The 25,472-nt window shown below is 41.7% G+C and overlaps 1 protein-coding gene across 20 annotated transcripts in view; it reads right to left on the bottom strand.

Moving 5' to 3' along the window:
- FOXP1 (forkhead box P1) overlaps positions 1-25,472 on the bottom strand; it is a 383,604-nt gene that overhangs the window by 202,751 nt on the left and 155,381 nt on the right. For all 20 annotated transcript variants that reach the window (XM_065075373.1, XM_065075386.1, XM_065075374.1 and 17 more), the window contains one exon: positions 19,720-19,785. The gene's annotated coding sequence lies outside the window, so the exon portion shown is untranslated. The remainder of the gene's footprint in view (positions 1-19,719; positions 19,786-25,472) is intronic.

Below are 25,472 nucleotides of genomic sequence, written 5' to 3'. Positions count from 1 at the left end.
ATTTTGCTGGTTTCCCATGAAACATTAACTATCCTATGCACAGCACTGGTAAAAAACTTTATGCCAAAAAACCCCAATATGCAATAAAACTATTTAACAAGCCCCATACAGGAGAGAGTAATTTATCACTGAGGCTTTCCACATCTGCCTAATGGACCCATGCCCTTCGGCAAACAAAGGCATATCGCCTTCACCTCCTTCCAGCCTCTCCAAAAACAAAACCCAAAGACACCCCCTGCCCCTGTTGCCTCATCTGAGCTGCCCAGTCCCTGCGGGGCCGCAGCAGAACCGTCCTTCCCAAACCCCCGTACCGGCCGGGCCAGGCCAGGCCCAGCCCGCGGTGCTGCCGGGCCCGGCGGAGGCCGCTCTGCTCCAGCGCTCACAGAGATTTCTCGCCGGGCAGAGCTCCGAAGGAGCTTGAGCTTATGATAAGCAATGGCATACTTAACAGTTACATATTACTGTTCATGATAATGCAATATTTCATTTGGGTGATTTAGAAGTCCCTCTTGACCAACTTACGGTGAGACACCAAACGCTTCATCAATCACAACCATTTTTATTCACAATCCAGTGCAAAAACTACAGGGAGAGTTGAATTTTCAGCAACTCATCAGGGAGGGTATTGCTACTAGCACTGAAAATCCTCCTATCTCACCAATTTTTATGTTAGATTCAAATATATTTTCTTCCTAAGCAGCATTCCATTTTCCTGCCTCTCTCTGCCACGTTTCTTATCGTGGCAGGGTGAAAGAGTATCCAATTTAATATCTGTTTTGCGGGATAGGAGATTTTTTCATATCTTACACACTAAGGAAAGCTGCAGGGGATGGCTTAGCAGACTGAGCATCAGGTTTTAAATACCTAGACTCCCTGGAACCACAGATCCCATCAGGTCGACTGAGCCCTTCATGTTTCTGGGGTAGATAAATTAAGTGTCATGCTGTTTACTTTGTCAGGATCTTTCCAATGAGACCTCTGCGGTAAAGGTCCTGTCTGTTCTGCATGGAGTTGAAGGTTAAAGTCTCATGGTTAAGGCGCAGCACCGGGTGCCACCCTGATCTCACTAACGCTAATGGCAATTCTGCCATTTCTGTTAAGAGAGACATTCCAGGGATCTGCTCCCAGAACTTGCTGCACCAGTACTGGATGACTGAAAATTATTCAGTGGCTTATCTGCCTCAGTTTTGGTGACTGTTAAAGGGAAAAAAAATACATATATACCTCCCAGATGTTTAATTCATAAGTTATACAAAAACTGTCAGATCTATGGATGACAGAAGAGAGATATTAATCATTTTTACAGCCTGATTTCTGTGGTTTGAGGTAACCCTGTGTTTCTGCAAAGTCAAACCCTCTTCCCACTCCTCTGCACTGTGCGGACGCAGCGGCTGAGCCCACCAACATTAATGGTTCCCAACAGAAGCCTTTTAGAAGGAATTGCTAGAGAGAAGTAGTGTGAAATAATAACAGAAGACCAAATGTTAATAATAATCACGAAAGTCACAGTTTTGATGGATACATACAGAGGCACACATCTATATTGACCAACCTTGGACATTTCAGAGAGGTCCCTCCATCTACAAAAGGTCCGATTAATGGATAACACACTCAGTGTTGAAGAGAACAGGAGGGTTTGCGGAGTGCATCTCAGAATATGCACTCAGAACCTATTCTTGGCCTTACTCTTTCCTTCCCAGCTACCATTATTTTAATGGCTTTAGATAAACAAAAGATTCTGGGAAAGGAGGATGAAGGGAAATAAAATGTAACAACAGAAAAAAATGAGTTCTTCAAAATAATTTCCCTCTTAAGTAGAAATTAAACAGAAAACACATTTCCTTTTGCACTGGTTGCAGAAAGGACAGCCTTTTGATTTGTTTCCACAACAGCTGACAGTACACATTTGCTGCTTAGGGTACCTGCAATAATAATTAACACTCCTAAAACGTTGTGTGTTAGGATGACATACCAAAGGTTAAATGTGGCTTTGGTTGTACTGTCAGGAAATCCTTCAGGTGGTTTAGTTCCACTCCTGTATTTTCCTCCCAAACTACCCAGGGACCTGCTGGAGCTCCAGGATGGCGCCATGTCAGCCTACAGGCCCTACTGGGATGGGGTAGGAGAAGAAACAAGAACCAGTCCTTCAGCTCAGTTCACACATAGTAACATGCAATTTGGGTTTTGGGGTTTTGTTTATTTGTTTGTTGGTTTTGTTTGTTTGTTTTTTGGCTAAGTAGCAGATACGGTATCAAACCATTTTTAAAAAACATCCTGTCCTCAAGCTAAGATCTCTAATGTTGCAAACATATTGTTTGCATTGCAGAAGGTAAAAGCTCCAACAGGGAAAGGAACCAAACAAATAATTCTGGGTTGGGCCTGTTTTTACTGCAGTGTTTGGTACGTTTGTCTTTTAAAGGCAGGACAAAGGCCCTTAGAAAAGGCAGAACAAACCCGTCAAACCTTTGCAAACCAAACCCAACCAGCAGAATCTGCTACAAAGAGCAAGGACTTTGCCCAAAATCCATCTATTGATTCTGGGATCTCAATATCTGTTAAGTTAGGCACTCCAAAACTGCTCATCAGTTTTAAATGCCTTGGTTAAGGACAAAGCTCTGTCCTACATACTCCAGCTGTGGCAAAGAACAGAATTAAAGTAGAAAAAACAAGTCAGGTCAAGGGGTGGCTGTGCAGCAAAACTAAAACCATTACAAACAGAGCTTGTCTTCCAAAACTGCTTTGAAACAATTATTACAGCACCTCGTTAGCTCACTGTTCAAATTAAGTTGGACAAAAAAGGACAAACTCCTGAGAGAATTCCTGTCCAACATGAAGCCCTTGCAAGGTGGCTGGCTTGCAGGTGTGTCTCCGAACTCACAGAGCATGGCAAAATCCTTAAGAAATGGGGTGGGAGCAAGAAGATGGAGGTGGATCGCTCTGCCACACACATCTCTTGGCCCCGGGGACACAGCATCAGCGTCACAGCTCAGCCCTTCCGTCTTTCTTGGCTCAGTCTAACGAGATGCCCTCCATATTCCCATCTGCCCTCTTTTTGCTCTTTGCCGAGGAAAACTCAACCAGCCCCAAGCGTTGCTGGCTGCCACCGGCACTGGCAGCTCTTTGAGCAAATGGGCAAATCCTTCATGTCCAGCATGTCCCCGAATGCACTGAACCACATCCAGAGAACCCGGCTACAGGTAGAGTGAAGCAGAAAAGAAAAACATCGGACTTGACTCTAAGCTCCTGTTTCAGTGTTTCAAGTCACTAGTGGTCAGCAAGGAGACTTTGGGATGTGCCGGTGTGTTTTGGGGGGGAAAAGCAGGAATAAAAGCAGGAGCGAGGGCTGTGCCTCCTGCTCTCCTGAGGGTGAGCTGGGATGTTCTCCCTGGAAGCGAACAGGGCTCTAGTCACACTACTCTGAATCACCTAACAAACCAAAGTGAAAAATGGAAAGGACAAGGTGGATTTCAGACAAAAGCAAAATATCCCTCCTCTCTATCAAGTCTGAGGGGTAAAGGATGAAACAGGATGGAACTGGTTTTGGTTTAAAGCTGCAAAGGAATCACAGGGAGAGAGCACTTACAGAGAAATGTATTTCCATGTAAACTTTTATGTGCCCATCCCTTGTAACTGGACATCAGGGAAGATGTTAATAAACATCAGGGTGAGAAAAACACAGTAAAAAAAATATATATATATATATAAGACTACAAACCCATCTCTTCCAAGATCTTCCAAATAGCTCTGGTGCTATATACTGTCGGGAGCGGAGCACACTCAAATACAAGTTTGCATCTTAAATGTAAGCACACATACATACAAACAAGATTTTGCAGATATTTGTTAGCCATACCACATGATTTTCCAGGGTTGGTGTTGCAGCTTATGTTACAGCGCTCATAATAGAGCTGCGGATCAGTCCCCCAGAAAGGGGCCTTGGAAAGAAGCTGAAATAGTGACAGTTTGTGTTGCTGAGGATATTTCTGAGACACAGTTGCTGTTTACTGTGTTTCTATTTCCAATCAGGCTGCAAAGTCCACCCATAAAACATGAGGAGGCATTTCTCTGGGTGTGGGACTGTGCAACACACACGCAAGAAGGACCGACTCCTCAGCTGCTACCCCTGGGCAGAGCTCCACCGAAACACTCTTAGCCTGATCTACAGCAGAGTATTTGGCCCATGAAGAAGAAAACTATATTCAAAATCCCCAGTTCCAAGGCTTCTCTCTGTATATATTCATGCGCAAAGCTCAAATAATTTAATACCACGCCTCACTAATCATGTGAGTGCACAATTTCTGCAGGGGCAAACGGTTCTTGTGCATTTGTATTGTGCACTTCTTGCTCCTGGCTTAGAAAAGGTGCCTCGGAAATTTACTGGCACTTTTAAACGTAGCATCTGTCTATCTATCTATCTACCTACCTACCTATGTCATATACAACACAATGTGGTTAATCATAGAGTCCCTAGGAAAGTTCAACCTAAACTATGAGGAGTCAAAAACTACTTGTAACGATGGCAAATCACAGCATATGGCCAATTGGACAACTTCATTCCACTTCAAAGGGAAATTAAGTAAAACACTCTGGGGCATTCTCCTCTTGTTACACTCGCAAATCTCCATTAATGCTAACGATTGCACAAAGTGCAAGAAAAATGCTACAAATGCATAAAACAAAGCAAGATCGGTCAAGAATATGGAAAAGCATATGCAAAGGAACATTTAAATGTAACACAGCTTCCTTCTTTCTTCCATTCTTAAAAGCAAGAGGCATGCAGGGTTGCAAAAACATATAATTTGCCAAACGTACAAACTACAGCTCATGAAAAATAGTGAAATAGAGACCCGAAATTCAAGGCCAGTACAAGTTCATCATCTTAACTGGAGATCAGAAAACTGGCTCCTAAAGTTAAAAAAAAAAATAAAAAGAACATCAATTCAGTTTTTTCCTAAGAAAACCATTTCCTACCAACTTTGAAAACAAGAATGCCTACAGTGATCTGATTGGACTCTCTGTGATGGTTTTGGCTCGATTCCCTCACCCCTCCTCAGCTGGGTGGCTAAATGTGAGTCTAACCACGAGGTTCAGAGGGTTCTCTTCTTATTAACCTTCCACTTCATGCTTCCAATTTTAGACAGGAGTAAAACCGCCTTTCAGAAATCTCACTTATTCTTAGTTACTTCTGAGGTGAGAGTTCACATTTCTCCCCACATCCATGATGCCAGACTGCTGTGGAAAGACAATGCTGAGTTAACACAGTGGACAACACAGAGTTAATATAGTGGGGTCTGGCCTTTTTCTACTTCCCTCAGATTTTTTACTTACGTTTTTCTAGAACCACCACAGTTCAATGGCTCCAGAAGTGCCATAAACTCTTGCCCAAATTTTGACACCTACACACAAATTATAGAGATGATCTCCTAGATGCAAGATTCGTGATGGCAACTTGCAACTAGCCGTTGTGGTGGGGCAGCATCACAACTAATCAGTGCCTTTGTTAGATGCCTGGTCCCAGGACCATGCTGTCACCACAGCCCAACAACGCTTGCATGCGAGTATGAAGTGAGATGGGCTGAGAAGTGAAAGCATCTTAACTGCTCCTGAAAAACTGTCCTACTTCCAACCAGCTGCTCTTCCAAGCCACAGGACATTTTCCAGTGTGGTTATGAGCACCACCTCAGTCGGGGCTGTTCAAGATGAATCTTGTCTTTGAGCAAGCAAGAAAAAATTTGCAAAGGAAAAAAATCAGATTTGGAAACTAGACGTTTCGTAATCTCCTACCATGCAATTTGGCTTTCAGGCAAACTTTCAACCCTTTCAATAGCAAAAAACCAGACAACTACACTGTCTTCTACCACCTCCTGGAATATTAAGGCCAGAGTGTGATATGATACCACACGCATTTAAAAAGCTGTACAAGCGGAAGGGAGTGATGCACAGCGGTAGAGGAGGCAGAAAACATACCTCATGAAATAAAACTGAGCCAAAATAACCACTTCTGTTACAACAAATTTATCTTGTTGTGTTCCCCTACCGAATTCAGCATGGCTTTCCTGGCACCAAGAGCACCCAGGAAATGTGCGGTGCTGCTGCCACCCAAGACGACGCTGCAGCCGGAGAACCTGGTTCATCCAGACCTCGGTCATGGAAAGGGCACGAGACCAGGGGGAAAGAAACCCCAGCAAAGCCGACCAAGCGCTGAGCACGATGACGCGCTCTCAGATACCACCGGGCTATTGCACTGTGCTTATCAGCAGATACAAGTTCAAGGTCAGCCTTGATGCACTTACTGAAAACTGACACTGCCTGTGTCCTGCAGTCAGCATGACTTCAAATCAAGGCTCCCAATTATTAGCAGTAATTTTGTTTATTATTGCAGGGCCTCACAACAAACAAAAAAGGAGCCCCATTGTGCTCGGCGTTGTACAAAAATGCTTAATTGGCCTCTTCATAGGTTGTTCCCTCGAGCTTCTCTTAAACAAGGTATTTTCAAATATAAATAAATTCAAATTTCAGAATTCCAGAAATCAGTTTCCTGAAATTTGTTCCCATAAACAATTAATACAACTTTGCCTTTGCAATTTTCAGCTGTACACTGAACACTTAATTCTTTTGTTTACTTCAAGAAAAAATTGTATTATAAAATCTTGGTGCTTGGGATCTAAATAGATTTTTGACATTCATCTAATCCAGAATTTGAACTCAATTTTTGTCTGAAATATGTGAAAGTTGCAAAATAATTTATTTTCTGTTGTTTCTGTCCTCCAGCTCCAGTATTTATTCATAGATGATACGTCACAAATGTACAGGAATATTCACAAATCAGAAAAACAACTTGAGAGTTTTAACTCAACACTATACAAATTGATCCATGAAATTTGAAGCCATGCAAAGATCTCATGAGTTCAGCAGGATAATGAAAGCAGCACATGGCTAGATAAGAGGAATATGGAGAATGTCAGAGCAGTGAATACAGGAAAATATGAACAAAAACATTTGGAAGTAAAACTTCAGGCTTTTTTCCACCTTCTCTGGAGGCACCTTGTCACGTACATTATTAGAGATGCTGAAGTAGTCGTACCACTGGTCCAACCTCCCTCACCAGCACTTTCGTGCCGTTCTTAACACTTGCTGAATTCAATAGGTGAAAGGAAAAAGCAGCCCATGGGCCAAGAGGAGGGCAGCGCATCCTTCTGAGAGTCATTCACCCACAGTATCAAATCTCCCCAACCTGTCAGCAGATGGATCCTGAGGACCAGACCATCACTTGAAAGCATTTTATGACCATTTCCACATGCAAATACTTCCCACTGAGCCTCCACCTCGCTCAGATTTGTACCAACAATTTAGAGGTCACCAGCTATTACATCCTATTATCCAACCCTTCAGATTCTGCTTTATTTCTTTTTACTGTTACTCTTTGCTGATGTTTCCATTCACCTTTGAAGATGCCTCTTTAATTTAGCTGGATTTTTAGCCTACACTTTGTATTACATTTCCTTCAAGCCTATTCTAGCAATTTCTTGGCAATAAATGATATTTGGATACCCCACAGCAACCCCACATCAAATATTGATCAGTGTTATTTCCATTACCAGAGGCTAAACCAGTTAGGCCCTAAGAGCAAATTAAAGAGCTTGCTTCCACATTCTGGCCCTTTAGAGGAAGGACACAACTATTCTCTGTAACAAGGAAGACTGCCACAGAACCAAATAAATTCCCTAAAAATGGTTATTTCTTTAGCATACTTAAAGAAAATATAGTAAACCACTTTGCATGCAGAGATAAAATCAACATAGTTTCCATTCAGGCAATAAAAATTATAGCATATTGCTTTACACACGGATATACTCTTAATTTAAGGTGGAGTTTCCACGGTTCCCCTCTGAATACGGAGCTTTGCAGCGTGCACCTCTCTACTGCATTCAGCAATCTCTGCTTGACATGAGCACTAAACAATATTCATTAAGACCGTTACACTAAAGTGCAACATGTAAGTAAATCAAACTCTCAATGCTCTATTTTACAAATTTCATGGGCCACTGGGGATAATTAAAAGGGTAATTATATAAAGTTGGTGCAGTTTTGAGACTCAAATGACATTTTCTGCTTTAAAGCATTTGATAATCTGGTCTTTTTCTACCAAGACACTCTTTTTTGTACTTTTATGGTCGAGCAGCATAAACAAACAAGAACTGTTTTTTAAGGTATTTCAATTTTTCTTCTCTCTCCCCCTACACTGCTTTTCTTGATTAATACCAGTCATTATTCCTAGAAGCCCTATAGTAAGATATCAGGGAAAATGAGATCTTAAAATATATATATATATATATATATATATATATATATATATATCACTGATCACCATAAAATGATCCTGAGCCTCAAGCATGGTTTAAACTGTAGCTCTGAACAAAAATGGTATTGCTTTGGGTGCTTACAGCGCTGGAGCGCTGTTTGGTTTGTCACTGTGTTTAACCACTGCTCTAAAGCTAGCAAAGTACATTACTGCTAGTAACAGCTCATGAAAAATACAGCGAAGAAACTGCTAGTGGCAGAAGCATTTAACTTTCTTGTTAGCAGCCTCCCCCATGTGGCACTTTAGCACCAGCAAGTTGTTTATTATGTTCTGTGCCAGGCAAAACTGATTAAATAGGGCTCTTAAGAATCAAAGCGTTATAAATTCATGGAAATACAGCAAGCAATAAATTCCATGGAATTAAAAGCTTACTAGTGCTATTAGCATTTCAGGGTGTTTGCATTGTTAATAGTGATGTGCAAAAATGATGTTCCTATAAGACAAGGCAAACCAACAGAACATATGCTTCAGCTGCTACATTTTTACACAATGTCATCATTACTTGTAATTTTTTTCTCCCCCAAAACTACAATGCTCATTAATGTTTTAAAGAAAAATCTCAACCAGAGGTCTATAGACCAAAGATTTACATCCCTAGTAAAAGAAAAGTATTATATAGGAAACATAATGCTGTTACAACTCTGTGAAAGAGCTGGAGATGGACACCCCAAAGCAGAGATTTGCCATGGCTTTGGGGAGGAGGGAGCAAGGTAAGGCAGAATGACTTTGCTGACATTACAAAAACCTGCTAACAATTTAATAAGTAAAGTCGATGCATAGTAACTCTTAATACCAAAAAGAAAGGGTAATCTAGTCTGACCTGGCAGTCAGTTAATCTCTCAGCAGCTCTATAAAGAGACATCTTGACTCTGGGTCGCTCTATCGTCAGCCCATGGGAATGGCTCTGGTGGCAGGTGAGGAACTTCTCCATCATTGCTGCAGAGCTCCACGGGGAACACTAACACCGAGTGGAATCAGGCCTTCCCTTACACCCATGTGCTCACAGGTAGCTGTTAACTTTGTAAAGGAATTCCTTTTAAGCCGAAAGTTGGTAAAGAAGCTGCTTTAGGTATATGGCTGGGCAGTAGAGGAACTGGACACGCTTTCCAAAACTGCAGAAAAATAAGGCCTTGCAGAGTTTGTTTGTTTTGTTGTTGGTTTTGTTTTGTTTTTCAGGTTGTTTTGTTTTGATTTTCAAAAGGAACAATCTGTACCTTTCTGAGCTGCTTGAACACACAACAGCCAGATAACCTAACCTGCGATGTCCCTCTGCGGGGCAAGGGGCAAATCTGGCTCTTGATGCAAATGGGAAAATCAAATCACAGCCTTGTTGCCACAGCATATTCTGGATGGTACATCATGCACAGCTGGCAATGTACGAAGTCAAGAAAAAACAAGAAAGCTTTGTCCAGAACAAACAGTACCCATGCCATAGAGTGAATCATCCGCAGAGGTAGGAAACGAACCCCAAATCCCGATTTGCCTGCTCAGGCTCTGCGCAAAGCACACGTTAGCAGCGAAAACCCTCTCCCAAGATTGAGGGGGTTGACATTTTGTTTGCCTTGAGCAAAACAAAACAAAGCAGTAGGTTTTAAACTGCTCAGAGGCACGTTGTCTTTTTGATGTATGCATATCCTGGCAGTCACACATCTGCATTGGGAGGGAAACAGCCCAGTTTTTTTGGCAGTTACTTAGTCCTTTTCATCTGAAAGTTGAAAATACACCACCATTGAACCTTTGCACCTCCAAGCTCTGCATATAAAAAGCAGCTGCTGAATACATGCAGGGAGCGAGGGCTTTTCTTAATGTTTCAAGAGTTCCAAGTTCAAACCCATTAAAGTCCAGGTCACACTGGGATCATGTCACTATTAACGCATCCAGTTACATGCTGAGGGAAACCCAATATAAAACTGTGATAAACTCCAGTTCTCCTGCAGACATATAGTAAGGTCTTACCCAGATGATGCCACAGATCGCTCTTCATGGGTGGTGACCAGACAGAATGTTAACGTCAGAGGACAAAACCTGGGAAAGTGTCTCTACAGTTGTTTGTAAAGGGAAGGTCTCCTCAAACATCCACAAAGCTTGTCTGGACCTTTTTCTCTCCCTCCTCTTGGGGGAAGAACTTCTTGTCCCACCAATACTGTCTCCTACACAGGTCCCCACACAACCTTCTCCCACATCACCATCAGCCCACCCTTCCACTGTGCTTTGTGAAAGCACTGGGTCTGAGCACGATGAAGATTCTAACTCAGAGTTCCTTCTCCGTTTGGGGGCAGCCCTACTCTTGCTAAGAGGGAAGACAGAACCACAGGAGAGGAGACACAAGCGGGGAACTGAGGGTGTGTGGCCTCATGATGATGAAGTGCACAGGGAACGCTCAGGGCTTCCCCTCGCTGCCTGTGACCACCTGGAGAGGCCACTGCTAGCTGAGAGAAGACAGCAGGAACCAGAGGGAAGAGCTGCGAAAGCACGGAGTTACTTTAAGGGACAAATGACTTCTCCTGATGTTCTATAAAAAACATCTCAAAACCCACCAACTGCCAATATTCCCAAGCAACATACTGACCAGAAAGTTCACTCTCCTACAACAGTTCATCAGATGTCTGAGTTCAACAGACCTACACACATATATATCCACCCTTTTGATGTAAAGAGGGGATAAGATTAGGTGGGTTGGGACAGAGGAGATCACACAAAACACCTGTGACACCAGAGGCAACCCAAGTCTGCAAGGCAGCAGTGAGATGTGCTGAGACAGCAATACACAAGACACCAGACAGTGTGTCTGCCCATCGCTGTGCATGACAAGCCCTGTGCAGCACAGGAACCTTTTGTTCCACACCAGCAATGCTTGAGGATGCTGAAACATCTAATTCCAATCTAGCATCAGCTAATGCATACTCTAGGTGCGAGAATGGATGTTTCTTCTGAATGGTGGTCTCAGGCACCTTGTAACTAAAACCCTTCCCCTCCAGTAGGTTCTGGCAGGGCCACTTCAAAGACAGGTTCCTCAAGCGCTGGGGTGTCAGTGCCACAGGTGATGGAACACGGCACCACAACCTTCCTCGGCCTGCCCAGCTGGGAATCACTGCACGAGTTTACCCTGAGTTTCAAACACAGCTAGGTCTAGTAAAACCCAACTACTTCCGCAGCTCCTCTCTGACCTTTCCATACCAGCTGTGCTGGGAATGGAGGAAAAGGACTTCACAGGACTTCTCGACCTTATCAAGTATCTAGAAAACACTTTGGTTGATCAAACCGAGTTACCCACGGCAGCTTACAGAGCGCTAATGCTCCAGCTGGCCCGCGTACCAGGAACGCACGACACGCCAACTACACAAACTTGGAGAGAATTAGCGAGCACACACTATACACGTGGGACTTACACTGTGCACATGCTGGATTTCCACTATTCTTCAGGCAGTTTTCTGAAGCTTATTACAGGGTTAATAAACTCTGAAAAAAACCAGCGAATGTTCTCAAAGATTCAAAATGTATAATTTAAATAACGTCAATATTAAAATTCAAATAATCTAAAAAGATATTGCCTCATGCTCTTGTGTCTCATTGTGGAGAAATTTTAAAAAGCCAAAGTCTACATTTTTAAACTATAATCTTCCAGTTATTCAACTTTCAAAAGAAGTACAAGCCAGACTCTCCTTTTAACTACACAAATACAAATCCAGATAATTTTTTCCATATTTTTTCTAATTAATACTTTTTTTTTTCCTCTCCAAAACATGTATTTATCTGCTGTGAAATCAAAGGCAGAAACGAATTGTTTTAAAGATAGCAGAGAGTAAATAACAAGTTTGGAACCTTGCAGCCTTACCCTGGCAATTTGTCTCACATAATTGACTCAGCAGACATGCTTACAATTTCTTACAACTTTTACAAGACCTCCTGTGGGCTTGTTTTAACGGTCTCCAAAACTGAGCTTAGAGCTTTGAACACTCTAAGTGAGTAGCACCAAAAGGAATCATCTCTCCCTCCTTAAACCAGAAGGAAGCAAACAATAAACGCACACATTCTTTTCTTGCTGGACATCAGATCTTAAAGAGGAGTAAAGATGCAAAAGAATTTGCACTTTTTCCAAAATATTTTTTCTGTTCTTTGCCAATAATAAGATATTTAACAGTGTTCAATTTGCATTCAGTAAAGCTTTAAAAGCAAAATTTGCCCAATAAAAATTACCTTTCCCAATTATTGGAATAAAATTTAGATGGAGAAGGATGTCAGCAATAAAGCAAACACAAAGGGTAAGAACTGCATTACATTTTTTTCAATTAGAAAGGGCTTTAAAAATGCCCCTCCTCTCCAAAAAGGAAATGGTCTCATTGCCTATATTATTGATTTATGCTGTTGTTGGCTTTTAAATGTAGCACTTTCTATTTCTAAGATCCTCCCAGACAATTAGTAACATCCCAACTGCGCACCGCTGTTCCATTGGTGGAAGTGCCCCCGCAGCAGGAAATGCTGTGCCCTTCCACAGACGCTTCCTTCCACCAGTGGGATCCACTCACCCTCTACATGTCAGAGGATTAAATTAAACGCTTATACTACAACTAATATGGATAAACATAGGGGCTACTAGAAATAACAAAAAGGGTATGACAGGAGAATAAAGTAGACTTGTGACTCAAAATACACCAATTTGTCTTTTTTTCTTTTTCTAAAAAAAAAAAAAAAAAGGGGGGAGGGGGGATAACAATTCTACTTAAAAATAAATAGAAAGAGATCATCATATTTCAACAAAAATCTATTTTGAAAAGCCATATTATAAACTACGGATATTAATGGTTTGCAATGGAAATGACGTCAGAGTCTTAGTTACAAATGTCCAAATGTTTGTGCTAACCTACTAAAAAAATAAACAGTGAGCTCAGAGTCAGAAATGACCCTTTTCAGCAATTAAACAGTATTACACAAAACACACGGAAAAGTATATGGCCAGCAGAGGTGGGACAGCCCCAAATTAAAATTCACAGATTGCACCGGGAGAAACACTTCGCAATTAAACATCTCGGAGGTGGCGTCTGAAGTTCCTGCCATTAGCAGCAGTGAAAAATGCTTTCATATGTTGCAATGAGAAATATGGGCAGACAATTGGGGACAAAAAACTTTCTTGGCTTTAGTACAAGGTACCAAATACAAAGGGTGGCCTCCTGTAGCGCCCACTGACATCACTGGTCTTGTGACACTGCCACTGTAAAATACGCTTGGCTACCGCTGCAGGACAATAACGTAAGCATGGCAGAAGATGCACTTCTGGTGTGGTAGAAGGCAACAGGCAATGACCTAAGAGATGACCAAATAAAATATGAAATATGCAATAAGAATCTATTTCTGGTGTCATTTTGCCACATCCCTAGATTTTATAACACAGGAGTGTGCAACCATCTTTGTGACACAGGTTTTCTAAAGGCAGGATTCAAGCCTGTAAATCTACAAGTGGCTGCTGCCCTTGTGCTGGGAAGCAAGCAGGGCTGTGAGATGCTGACAGACAGCGGGGATGCGCATGGAAGCCCGCCAGCCTATTTGCACCAGCAAGCAGCAACGACCAGTGCATCCGCCGGCCCAGCAGCATAACGTGCACGAGGACATTTCAGCACAACTCTTCATTCAGAGTTATTTGCCTGCTGCAGAAAGAAACCTTGAAACAGGATCTTTCCATAACATTTGGGTTCGGGGCTGAGCTGAGTTCAGGTTATCTGACCCGCAGCCCACGCCTGGGTTCTGGAGTGATGAACACTGATGCCATTACCACACCTATGCCATTCCCAATTCCTTCCTCACCCAAGCTGTGATAAAATGCAGCATGTCTTGACATATTATCCAGCTTGGTCTCAAAGAACCAGGCTGGAAATGGCATAGTCTGCAGCACATTGTGTATTATGAGCCATTTCCTTGGTCTATCTGTAGTCAGACCAAGTTAAAAGAGCTGAACACAGTGATGTACCTCTTGAACACTGTCCATAGCAAAGCTACAGCCAGTATGACAGAGGAGAAGCTGTTTATGGACCACTGAAAGCACAAGAACAAGCTCCAACTTCCTCAACACAGTTGTTACAGCACCCTTTCCCATGCAGTTCAGGATAATGAGTCCAACCAGCTTCAACAGCACTACCCATCACTGAAACAAACATTAAAAAGTCCCTTACAGATGCATCAGTGCCTAGCACGGGATGTTGTGTCTCCCTCTTGGGATGCACATAGCTTAAATTTACTCGTACAGAGAAGGGCAGTGGGAGGAATTCAAACACCTGCCCACAGGCAGGGAGGCTGCAGCCCTGGGCTCCATGATGGCACTTGCCAACACGGCCATTTTTGTGTGAAATGCATGAGGTGAGGAAGGTTGGGCCTTCTCTGATGCCAGCTTAGTTTAATGAACCTCACAGCACTTTTCAGCAACTGGTCAACATCAGTGCAGCCTTTATGGCTGCTTAAGCTTCAAATGTTGAGCTATTTTCAGTATATGCAACTGTGTTTGATCTGCGGGTACAGATTAGGCGAGTGGTTGCCAAATCTAGAGGTGTGGATGAACCGCTCAGCCTCGTGCTTCACGTTCTTCACAGATTCTAAACAGATTATGGTAGTTTGAATACATGTTAAGTAATACAAATCAGCACTGGCATTTTATGGAAGATCATACTGAGCACCCACCTAAGCTAATGAAAGAAATGCTGCAAAATTATGCAAAATACTGGCCAAAATTTGCTCACTTTAGCAGTCTTAATGAAGACCAGAAGGATTTGGTCCAAAAGCATCAGATAAGAGCATCAAAACCTGCTACTGACTGTCATAAAGCTAAGAAACATTCTCCTACCAACCCACTTGAAGATTCGTAATATATTAAGGAACATTAAGAAGAAGAAGAAAAAGAAGAAAAGCTAAATGGGCCAAAAGCAAACAAAAGAAACATGTTCTCTTGAGATTGCTAATGCTGGCAGACAATAGCACAAAAAGAACTCCTCTGACAGATCTTTGAAATCTTCAATACAGCATGCTAGTGGCCCATGTTAATGAGATTTGCTCAGATACTTTTTAAAAATTTTTCCAAAATGTCTTAATCTATTTTCTACATCTTCTTGATCCAATTGCTTCAGAAAAGTCACAGATTCACCCATCTCTGGACCAAACTTTTCACTCAAATAGACAAGGTCTTCAAACAGTTTGTGTTTCCAAAGGCCCGCACACAAGCTTTTCAGGGTTTTACTCCAAAAGATGCAGGTAATACGGCAATTTCTATTACCAGAAATTACAGAAACACTTTGCACTGTAACCTTTCAATTTGAGTAACTCAAAGGTCTTAACAAATAGGATATTACAACCTCTCCCAGTGATCTGAAAGTAAATAAATCCAGCCTTAGATGGGGCCTGATGAACACCAGTGGCTCCAGCTACACGACTGCCAACTCAGAGCCAGCGAGCACCAGGTGTCACTGGGGATCTCCCAGGTCCCTGTTTCCTTCCAGGGTGATACAAGCACTCATGCAAAATGCTTGCAGTACAGCTCTAAGTAATTTGAGTCTGTTGCAGAGAAAACATTGGAGAACATGTCCAAGAACCAGATTGTCTGCTCCATAACAACCTTTCTTATGAATGCACCCAAGTCACAAGACCCATATTCAGAAGCAGCCACACACCCGATCTCCTAGGAATGATGGCTATTTCTGCTCTGTAATACACTTTAAGACCATTAGGTCAAAAGCAAGAAAAGTCAAGGTGTCCAACTCAGTAAGGAAAACATCACCCTACTAACTTCCCACTGCCTGACGTGCAAGCATCACTGTCAGGAGTAAGGATGTCACCAGCACATCTTCTGGAAAGTCACTAGCAAGGAAGAGTGCTGGGGAGAAACTGCACACGCTGTTGAACCCTTCATAAACAGAAGCTTCTCCGAACAAGTTTGTTTCGGGGTTTTCTCTTTAGCCAGGAGCTCCTCCTGTGCTGCCCAGCAAAGACGTGGCATAGCGACATGCCAACCTGGTTTGAGAGCTGTGCCTCTTCCTCGTGAAACAAAGTGGTGGGACTCTTCAGATTGTTTTATTTTTGTCCCAGAACTACATTGTGGTTTTGTTTATCCACAAACTGCACAATCCATTTCTTGTATTAAGCTTATGAAAAAAAGTCCTTCTGGCCTTTCTCCTGGCCTAAAGGGGAAAAAAAAATAAAGTATATATATATATATATATATATATATATATATGTGCATATAAAAGCAAAAGCTCAAACCCACAGATTTATCTGTTGATCATCTCATTCCGTTCTGAGATACAGCAGGCAGCTTCTGTTTCATTATCAATATTTAATCAGTATTTAACTCTGACAAGCATTAAGATTTGAAATTTTAAACTAAGTGCAACTTTGCTAAATCCTTTGTGTTGATTTTTTTCCCCTGTTAAAGGTTTTCTAAAGGATTCTATCTTTGCTATCTTAAAAGTCTGCATGTGTCTTTTGTTATCAATTATGTACAACTTTAGTAGCATGTTTTGTACTTTTCAATTTTTCAGCATGCAAGCTATCCCTGATTTACAATGCTCACTGAATGGTGTTTGATTACTGAAAATGCTTTTACATACATTCAAACAAATGACTGCTCCTGGAAAACTAACACTATTGTCCATAATTCTGTAAAAATACATTTCCCCTCCCTTCTCCCCAAATCAAACATTTCAATTCAAGTTCTTACTTTGAGGAAAAACTGGCATATAATTAGGCATTATGCCTAACAGTGCTAAATAAAGGAGAATGTAAACATCTTAATTCTGAAGGTTTAACCATCAAAGCCCCTTGCTGTATCTATTTGTTATTTGCGCCTCTGTTCAGAGCTCTTTGGAGCTCAAAGAAAAAATAAAGCAAGCAAGCAAACAGAACTGGCGGTACACAAATCTATTTTCGCAGGCTGCGCGGTGTCCCACGCGGCGTGCCCAGGCCAGGCTCGCTCGCCGTGCTGGGACACCCGGGGCCCCGCGGCCGCTCCGCGAGGAGCACAGAGTCCTGCTCTGTAACCGCACCGAGCGGCTTAACCACTAACTCGGAAGATGGGATTTCACCTGAAATTAAGCTATCAAGCAATTGAGCTCAAACTCAATCAACCAAACCCTTAACCTTCCCTGTTTCAGTGGCACTACTCTAATTAGGACTCTATCACTATTTCCATTACTATCTCCTGTTCTCATGGTTTATTATCTCGGCAGTTTCAATTCTCACCCAGTTGAAATTTGACATCCAGTTTCTTGGACCGCGTATCATTCATTATGGCTTTATTTTATGGAATATGTTGCAAGATTATGGACCAACCCGCAGCAAAATAGGTTTTTGTTGAAGATGGCAGTGGCAGCAGGACAGAGCCAAACATTTTCAGAGAAACAAGTCCTAACGTTAGAGGACAACACATAGAACAACTTATTTTTCATCATGTTGCGCATTTTGTTGTGCAGTTGGAATACACATGCTTGAACACGCATCCCACGTGTACACACCGTAGCTGATCCATGGTGTTTTCTCCAGTCCTCAGCGTCTTCCCGCTGAGCCTGGATCATCTTCTGGGAGACAGAGTTTGACTGAACCCTACTTACCAGCTCTGCCCAGGGGTGCGGCGTGACACTCAATAACCTGCAATACTCAGGAGGTCAGACTGAAAGATCTAACGGTCTTTTCCAGTGATATATTCTACAAATCACCCAAATTGTGTACTGCCAAAGGATGCACACCACAGGGCATATGTCTGGCATGTGTGGTATCACGATTGTAGCAACACAAAATATGTCTGCTTTTAGAGACATGGCCTACAAACTTCAGGCTAGCCTGAAGATAGTGTTTTGCATTTATTACAACTAAAATTTTTATTTTCCTGGGTTGCATATCATCATGGCAACAAGTGACCCATAGCTCCACCAGAATCCCATAAATTCTGAGCCCCTCTGATGTACCTGGGACTTCAAATTTTTCCCTTCTTCACAAAAACAGAAAGTGGGAACACCACTGCAGGACAAGGAACAACCATCATCTTAAACTGCAGGAGCTGCTGCTCCTTCAATAGCTGAAATGCATCTAATACCTCATGGGCTTCACCATAAAAAAGGGAGTAATATTCAAATCTTGAAGAGAGGCATATATCATGCAGCTGACACACACCATTGGCATGGCCAAGGATTGCAATATTCACATCAACTTCATGAATTTCATCCTCACTAAACAGATATTTTTGGCAACAAAGAACTGAAAAAAAAACCCCACATCGTCCTCAGATCTATTTTAATTTAAAACAGAAGAGAACAGGGACATTTTTTCCTCTTGAAGTACATTTTAATAAAATTAAAAATAAAAATAGCTCTAATTCACTTTGATGCTTTTAGTCATTCTGTAAAATTCTAAGTTTAAAATGAAATCACCATTTTATATTCAAACAAGGTCAAGAGAACAGCACTAACGAGCACTGACATCACAGCGAACAGCAGCCACTGCTCAACGCTTACATCAGTGTTGCTTGTTGCTATGGTGCTTAACCGACTATTAATTTCTGAAAGAAGGTGATTATAAAGCAGCCATATGAACCTCAGTCAGATGACACCCTTCAGCACCAAACACTGATCTGCGTTACTCTCCTCTTCTGCAAGTTAATTTTGTGAATCACCACTTTTGTGATGTTAATATTCCTTTCTAACTTGAAACTTTGGACCAGAAGAGAGGCAAGGAGTTAATTTAAAAGCAAGGGACTTTCACTTTGCTTTAAATAAAAATCGTTTTGCAAGGAGTGACATTTCTTTCCTTTTCGCTACGCTCCTAAAGCCTAGAAAGCATGTGTTTTAATTTTTGCAGTGATAATAAGCAATCAAATTAACAGCTAAATTCTGCATTCCTGCTCTGCTCAACGTGCTGCTGTAAATCCAGGAGTGTCTCAGCCTGGGAAGAAGCAGAGCTGAAGGTGACTTGACCATTCCCCATTAAGGGGGCATTGCTGGTCCCAGCCCAGCACCCACGGATGCTGGGCCATGGACTCGGCCATATGGCCACCAAGACCAGCCAGAGCAGCGTCTGTCCATCCGCACACATGCTCTGTCTGGTTACCAAACAGCCTTCTTAGAACACGGCTGAAAGCCACAAAATGCATCTTTGTGGCCTGGCTCCCAAAACGCAACTGGGCACCTAAATCATTGGCTTCCCAGGCAAAACAGGGGTTTAAGGCACAGCAATGGCTCCAAAAGCTTAGCCCAGCACTCCAATCTTTACCCATCTTGCCAGAAGAGCCTTTACTTGTGCAACTAAGGGATGTTCCAGGGGTTTGCAGGATCAGATCCTTCCTTCAGACATGCTTCAGAAACTGTGTGCAAAGTATTATTTGTGTTTACCTTCCTCAGTTGCTCCTGTTAAGCAATCTTCAATCACAGCCACCCAAAAAGGTCACTCTTCTTACCCTGCGGAGAAAGAAGGTAACACACGTGACTGCTGGGTCAGCGTCAGCAACAACACCCAAAGCATTTTCATTGGCACCACATTTGCAAGTACAAACATAAATAAAGCAACAAATTAATCTAATCGTGTTTAATGGTAAATGACTTTCAGAGAGAGTTAATAAAAACAATCAAGTCACAGGACTGCTGCTTATCAGTACCAGCCAGTGAGAGGCTCTTCAGTTCAGCACGAACAACTTGGTCTTTGGGAGAAAAAAAAACAAAAAAGAAGAAGAAAAAACCCCATGGAGATGAGACATCTTTGTTCTCTAGCATAAACTTTCTTAATCTTGATGCCTATCAATCTATTTTCAGTTTGAATAACAGATGAGTTCAGTCCTTTGTTTCAGAAATCTGACTATTGTCTGAATGGGTTCTCCTTACTTAAGGCATTTTAAGACCATTTGTAACCACTGCTATTTTAGCTTCTGGATCCTTTCTTTTTTTTTTCATCCTTTTCCATAGAGACACAGTCCTAGACAAGATTTTAAAACTAGCAGCATCTTCCATGCCTAATTCAAAAAGTTGTTGACTGTCTTGAGATATCATGTCGTTAAGCATTACCAAGAGCACACCAAGTATGTTGAGGTGGTAAGAGAAGTGAGTATTAAAAAGAGAAATAATTAAAGTGTATCTTTATAAAAAGTAGGAGGGAGAAAACAGCACGTGTAGGGTTTTTTTTACCCTGTATATTACTGCATCTTGTGTACTCTCTCTTATGCAAAAGAGTATGTAATCTTTTAAGAAACATGACAATCTGCCACTTTCTGTTCATGTAATTGGGATCAACATATGGTACAAGAGAAAAGAAAAACATTTGTTTATTAATTTAGATCAAGTTACTAACTCAAACCACTAACAGCACTCAGAATTAATTCCACATCAATTGACCCAATACCTTAATAGAGTAAAATTATAACGCAATTTCACTGAAACGTTGATCTCTGCTGCAAGGGTGCAGAATAATATGTAATAAACACAGAAAGAAATATGCAATAATTTGGTGACACAGATGACATCATATGAAACAGAAAGTCAGTGATATGTGGATGTGTAAGACAGAGCTCCGTGAAACTCCGTTTCGTAAAATTCACACAGCGATGAGGAGTTTTGGGGGTGTTTGTGAAACTCATCAAATGGTGAGTTATGCTATTTACATCAGTAGGTGAAGCTTCTTACTGAAGTACTAAAATATCAACCTCTGGGAAAAATCAGAATCTTCATTAAGTTCTTTCAAAAGAAAATGTACTCATTTGCCATTTATTTTGGAAGGAGAAACGTTTTCACAATGAGAATGAGGCATTAATTCTTTACCACTGAAACCCAATTATTTTCAGTCAGGAAAAAAAAAAAAGGTTACCTTGAGATGAAATGAATATTGGTTTTATCTGTTGCTCACTGGCATTTTACTTTATTTCACTGTGTTTTTAGCGAGAAGCTTTTCACAGATCTTGCAATGAGGTACCGGAAGATCAGGGGCCAAATTTTATACGCATTTGCTGTATGGGAAGCCCGATGTGCTTTGCTGGGGCACATGTATAAGACATTGCTGACTCTGCACTGTAAAGGACATAACACCACTCCATCATAGTAGGTCAGGTCTCACCTTCCTGAGAGTACATAAAACAATACATCTTCTATGTAAAATACATGACCTTTGACATACGATGTGCTCTTAGATTAGCAACAATAGAGGCTTTTATCCTGCTTTGCTGCATGGGTTATCTTGGATTTGACACTTTAAACCTCTTTTCATATTTATCTGTTTTATAAATTTTCTGGGTATTTGGCAGTCAGATCCTTATTTTGGCAGTATTTTGCAAGCAGACTTCATCTCTACCCTGAGTCTTCATGATAGCAAATGAGCCATCTTAAAATGTACTTTTTAAGAAACTGCTGAAAATTACGTGTTTGCATAAAATGTGCATGCAGCATCTCTTTCAGCAGTGCTGTGAAAGGCAGGTAATGTGTTCTAAACACATTTTTCATATATGAAGTGAACACACTCCAAGGAAACCCAGCACACTGGCCCACCCGTAGCTGGTGGGATTCCAGCGTGTTCTACTGAGGGCAACACACACGGAGGGGTGAGGAGAGTTCAGGTCTTCTCACATATTACTCCCTGATTTAAATCTGGACTGTTTTTTCATTTTCAGTTATCCAAGTCTTGCTATATGCTACCTGGCTTTCAAAAATTTGGATAATGTACCACTGAAGTTAAAATGAGCAGCAGAGACAGCTGTTCCCACCTGTGAAAATGTCTCATTAATAGCCAAAAAGTTTAGTATCTCAAAATGTAGAAACACAAATACAGACTCTCCTCCTGAAAATGTTTATATGGGTGAGAGAATTGATGTAGGCAACACACATTCCTTCCATCATGCTGTCTTTAAGATAAACACAAAGTACCATCAACACTCTAAGTGTGCGCGTGGAGCAAACAAAGAAAAAAATCTCATCCTACCAAAGCAAGACACTTCACTACACTCATATTTTCCCCCAAGGAGATGATTAAAATAGAAAACCAAACCACAAACAACACTCCATTTTGCGAGCAGCAGTGGTCCTGCTGTCTCAAGGGTGGAGGGAAGGTCTCCACGACCCGCGACACTGTCCCCTCGGCTCAACAGGTATCCAGGTGGGGAACAGTCTGTGCAAATCTACATGCCCTGTTCAGATGTAACCAGATATCCCTGAACACATCGTGTTTGCTCACCAAATGCCTCAATTTACCTATCAGCAAGGTGAGTAAACACTTTTCTAACACATTTTAAAATCCCTGAATATGAAGATACTTGTCGAAATAGCTCTTTTCAGCAGGGTTTTGGAGAGACAACTAGCAATAAGCCTAAAAAGATCACAACCCGAGCCAGTGCCATAACGTTTTCAGTTGACTTTAACGGAAAGCTCCCCTGTTGCTCTGCATCAGGTTCTGCCTGTTTACCTGATACCAAGGGACCAGGCAAAAAGATCAGAAACTTTGCCCCGATACCTGCTGTTGGGTTGGACCTTGTAACCCCTTTGATCCCACAGCGCCTGTTCAATTTAGTGGTCTCGTCCTTCAGGGCAGGGAGGTCATTCAGAGAGGCTGCAGGATGGAGCCCTAACTCTAAGTAATGACTGCAAAGCCAAATTTAACCAATAATATAAAGAATATGCAGAAATAGAGAGATGAATGATGCAGAATAGAGAGAATGGAAGTCTACTTAAAACAGTAACATTTTTACTAATATCTAAATGAGAAGTGCCTTAGTATAGCCAAAAATAGATTAAGACCTTGATCCCACACAAACTGGCTGTGAGTAATTTTACACAGGAAAGTAGAACACCAGTTGAGCTGTTCCCCTGCTTAGAATTATGCAGGTACATTTTTTTTAGCAGTGTCCCAGCCTAGATAAGCCTACAATTCATTATTGGAAACCTAAAGTAGCAAGGGAATCTCCCCTTCACTACCTAGAAAGCACGTTTATTATTAAAGAAAAAAATAGAGAAAACACACACTCCTGATAAAACAACAAGAAATTGTTTCTGAAATTTTATTTCATTTTTCCTGTGTAAGGCCAACTGAAATATATTTAATGTGTCTGATTAAAATATTTACAAGGCTTCCTGAGAGCTTTAAAATATCAAAACTTGATCATCAAAATAAGCACTTCTGTGCAGTAATTTATTCTCAATAAAGTGAACCATAACTATCTAATACAGCTGTTTCTTTCCCTTCAAAACTCCTTGAGTCATATTCAAGTGTGTATAGGCTGAAATATGAAATATGTCCTACTATTCTCATAACTACTATTTTCTTGTCCTGTGCAGGAATAGACGCAGTCAATGATTTTGCCAACTGTACATTTTTAAGAGGGGGAAAAAAAAGGTTTTTAATGTGGTATTTTGCTAATCCTGAAAATACAGGATGTACAGTGATTGTGAAGAGCAACACCTGGTACCAGACATGTTTGTGGGCCCAATCCTGCACACAGGGTGCTTTTCTCGCCCAGCACGCTCAGTTGCGTTACCTGCACTGACACACACAAATCAGGTGTAGAATTGTTTACAGGATGGTCAGTTGTCATCTCTTCAGTTTTGTTGTAACTACGTATATATTTTTTTTAAAAAAGGTATCCAGCAACCTGAAAAAATATATCACTAAATAGTTTAAATAATCTGAGGGAGTAATAGGTTTTTTTCTGGCCATTGTCAAGGTGGCCACTTTTTATTGTGCAGCATATATTAAATCCCAGGAGGCTGGGTACAGGAGATTTTCTATACCAGGAGTCATTATCACCTCCTCAGAAAGTGCAGTGCAGGTGAACAGTAAAACTGCGAGGGACTAAATGCACGTCTTCCCCTTCGCTTTGAAGAGGGGGAAATGGATTTGGTACAGGCCCAAACACAGGGATATCCATGCTCACTACCTTGCTGCTTCTCGGTGGAAGGAGAGAGCAAATCATACCGTATTTTTATTTTCAGTCATTAGCAGGCTGTTCAGAATCTCTGGCTGGTGATTATTATTTATTCTAAACAGAAATAAAATAAAAATAAATAACAGCACGAGGACAGAGCTAAGCACAGCACATTTTCTCTTTCAAAATAATATTACCTTTCAAGTCCACCGTAACCTTGGAAAAGAATCACTTGATGTAAGCCAATGCTACGAAACTAATGACAACCCATTCCCCCCCCCCTCTTTTCAATAGCTCTTATAGGAAATATGGGTACAGCTAATAGACAAGTTCAGAACAGCTCGCTCCCAATACTGAATTTGAACTGCGATTCTGAGTCTCGCATCTTTTAATGATGGATTGGTTATTTGCCTCACACGAATTACTTTGCATAACAGAGCTGGCCGTTGTTGAATTCATCAGACGTAAAGACCATAACACGTTCCCAGAAAGTCTCAAACCTGTCAAACGCCCCATCACACGAGGAGAGGCCATCGCTGGCGCTGGGAGCCAAAGATCAAACGCTGCCGCCTGGGTTATACTCACCAGATCTTCCCCGTTTCTTAAAATAACTCCCTGTGCCTCAATGCCAGCCTTAACCATTTTATGTCTGCATTATAGCTCCCCTCTCGCAACCTGACCTCACCTAATTAAAGCAACGAGAGGAACATCCCCTCCCCGAGCGCCCGCAGTCGGTGCGGGGCTGACGGTGCCGCTCGCTGCCACAATCTCCAGACCCGTTACTTTCTCAGGACAACTACAACGCTCGTCCAGGTCCGCCTGGCAAAGCAAGGTCCTCGGGAAGGGCTGTCAGCTCCCCCCAAACGGGACTTTCCACCCTCTCCCCCGCCGTGGCCCGTGCGGTGGGTGCCGAGCCCTCCCGCCGCCCCCCGCGGCCTCCCCGCTCCTACCTGACAAACAAGTGACACTCTTGGTCATGGTCATGTGAAAATATTTTCGAGGTATCCTTTAACAGCCTTTAAATATTGAAGCCTAAAAACAATATTTGCTGTTTTACCTTTGAAGCTTTAACAAAAGCTTTGTTTTAGCATTTACCTCGGTGTGCAATAAGAGTTAATAATCAAATCCGTCCCAACCCCCACAAATGTTAAACAAAAAGATAAAAGAAATGCAAATAGCTATTGTCATGGAAAGTTAAAGTACCTGTCTGTATTTTTAAGTGAAAACTATTATCTCTATCAATCAAAATTT

The sequence above is a fragment of the Columba livia genome, chromosome 10 (assembly GCF_036013475.1).
Source record: "Columba livia isolate bColLiv1 breed racing homer chromosome 10, bColLiv1.pat.W.v2, whole genome shotgun sequence".
Lineage (NCBI taxonomy): Eukaryota > Metazoa > Chordata > Aves > Columbiformes > Columbidae > Columba > Columba livia.
Note: the sequence above shows the minus strand (reverse complement) of the source record. Positions and strands in the feature narration are given on the sequence as shown.